Source organism: Solanum tuberosum, unplaced genomic scaffold, assembly GCF_000226075.1.
Source record: "Solanum tuberosum cultivar DM 1-3 516 R44 unplaced genomic scaffold, SolTub_3.0 scf00486, whole genome shotgun sequence".
Taxonomy (NCBI): domain Eukaryota; kingdom Viridiplantae; phylum Streptophyta; class Magnoliopsida; order Solanales; family Solanaceae; genus Solanum; species Solanum tuberosum.
Window position 1 is genome coordinate 405,540 of NW_006239403.1, and position 2,998 is coordinate 408,537.

Here is a 2,998-nt window from a genome sequence, read left to right on the forward strand (position 1 = left end):
GAACTTTGCGAAGAATGAACAATCAAGGAATTCTATTTAATCCTATCGGAGTAAATCTTTGTGATGCATTTGAGTTACAACAGCCAAGAGTAGATGGTGGGGAAAATCGAGGTCTAGCAGAAAATCAATTGGGAGATGCAGTGAGGGTGCATGGTCCACCAGGCCAACAACTGCACGACAACTACAGGGGCAACGCCAATATTGCTGATTCTGATGGACTTCTAGTCTTACCCCCTTTGCCTCCGGGGTACATATTTGTGGTAACCAGTAGCTTAATGCAGATGCTTACAGCGAGGGGCTTGTTCTTAGGTTTGCCATCGGAGGACCCATATGCTCACATAGCCAAGATAAGGGTGGTCTGCAAGAGCTGTGTAGGTCGACCAGACTTGGATATGGATGTCATCGGATTGCGAGTGTTTCCTCTATCACTGACAGGCGATGTTGCTATATGGTTCACTGAGCTTCCTTATAACTCAATCTATACATGGAACCAACTGAGATATATGTTCTTAGCAAGGTATTATCCAGTGTCCAAGAAGCTCAATCACAAAGATAGGGTCAATAATTTTGTGGCACTGCCTGGAGAGTCGGTGAGTAGCTCATGGGACATATTCACTTCGTTTATAAGAGGTGTTCCGGATCACCGTATTGATGATGAGTCGCTGAAGGAATATTTCTATCCAGGTCAGGATGACAACAATAAAGTAATGCTTGATACTATTGCTGGAGGATCATATGGTGAGTGCACTTATGCACAGATTGCAGAAAAATTGGATAAGATCTCTCGCAACAATAAAGTATGGAGCACTAGGAGGTCGGATACTGGGAGAAACACATTTGCCGTTCATGCTACGAACAATCAGTCTGCATAGAAGATTCGTGAGGAGATGGCTCAGATGAGGACCGAGTTGGGGTTGGTATTGAAGCATGTGAGCAGAGGTGCATAGAAGGTAAATGTTGTGAATTACTTGACTAGAACGCCACCATCAGCTAACGAGTGTTACTATGAAGAGGATGCTTATGCAGTGAATGATCAGACGGGGGGTTTCCGACCTAACGCTCAAGGATCCAACACGGAAAATTGGCGCCAAGGTCAAGGAAACCAAGGTCGGAACTATGGAAATTACAATCGAGAGGGTCAATATGTTAGGGATGGGAACTTCAATCGCGATAACAACTACAATAGGAACACATATGGCAACAGAAACGATCGGGTTGGACCTTATGTTCCCCCTCAAAAATTGAGAATCTGGTACTAGGGAAGCTGGAGGCAATATGGCACGTATTGAAGATATGATGCAGAAGATGATGAGAATGTTTGATGCAACTGATGAGAATGTGAAGGAGATGAGAAGCGATTTGTCTGGTATTGGTCAAAAGGTTGATGCCCATGCAGTGTCTATAAAGCACCTAGAGCAGCAAATGACCCAGTTGTCTACTACAGTTAACCCACGTCAACCTGGTACTCTTCCTAGCAACAACATTCAGAATCCAAAGAATGATGGTCATTGTATGGCAGTTACTACTCGATGGGGTAAGCAAACCATAGATCCACCTAGGCCGTCTGTGGTGGAAGTTGAGATTAGAAAAGAAGATGATGTGATAGAGGTTAGAGAAGAGTCTGAGAATGCGACAGAGAAAGAAGCGGAGATATTTCAGAAAGTGGTACGCATACCTAGACCTCCACCACCTTTTCCACAGAGGTTAGTGAAGAAGACTGAAGATGGTAAATATCGCAGGTTTATTACTATGTTGAAGCAGCTTTCTATTAATGTCCTTTGATAGAAGCTTTGGAGCAAATGCCTGGGTATGCAAAGTTTATGAAAGTTATGGTGACAAAGAAAAGGTTTGTGAGTTTTGAAGATGATGATAGATTGCAGCATTGTAGCGCTATTGCTACAAGATCTCTGGTATAAAATGAAGGAAGACCCTGGTGCTTTTCACGATCCCATGTACTATAGGTTTGTTACACTTCGCTAAGGCATTGTGTGATCTGGGTGCTAGCATTAACCTCATGCCATTATCTATTTACAAGAAGTTGGGCCTAGGGGACCTAAAGCCCACTACAATGCGGTTATTAATGGCCGATCGAACTGTGAAGAAGCCCATTGGTGTACTCCATGATGTGCTAGTGAAAGTGGAGTCTTTCATTTTTCCAGCAAATTTCGTGATTCTTGACTGTGAGGTTGATTTTGAGGTTCCCATCATCCTTGGGAGACCATTTCTTGCCACAGGGCGTGCATTGGTTGATATGGAAAGAGACAGATGAAGTTCAGACTGAACAATGAAGAAGCAACTTTCAATATTTGTAGGTTCATGAAGTAGAGTGGTGAGCTTCAAACATTATCTGCTATAACTTACAGAGTAGAGAATGGGACAGAAGTGCAAATTGAAGAGCGACTAGGTGTTGAGGCATTAGCAGCAGTTATGATGAATTTTGATAGTGATGGTATTGAAGAGTATGATGAGTTCCTAGCCGCACTCGATAGGTGTGAATATCGGTCCAAACCAAAGAAGTATGAGTTAGACATGAATAATCGCAAGTCCCCACCCGCAAGACCATCTATTGTGGAGGCACTGAAATTGGAGTTTAAGGCTCTACCACCGCATTTGAGGTATGTATACTTGGACAGAGAGAATACTTTGCCGGTCATCATTGCGGCAAATTTGAATGCGAGACAAGTAGAGTGTTTGGTGACTATGCTAAAAAGGTTCAAGCGAGCTATTTGATGGACTATTGTGGATATTATTGGGATTCCTCCCGGTATTTGCTCTCACAAAATCCAACTCATGCCAGATCATAAGACCAATATCGAGCACCAGAGAAGATTAAATCCACATATGCAAGAGATAGTTAAAAAGGAGATCATCAAGTGGTTGGATGCAGGAGTTATTTACCCCATTGCAGAAAGTAGTTGGGTGTGTCCTGTGTAGTGCGTGCCTAAAAAGTGTGGTATTACTGTGGTTCCAAATGAAAGAAATGAGTTCGTTCCAATGA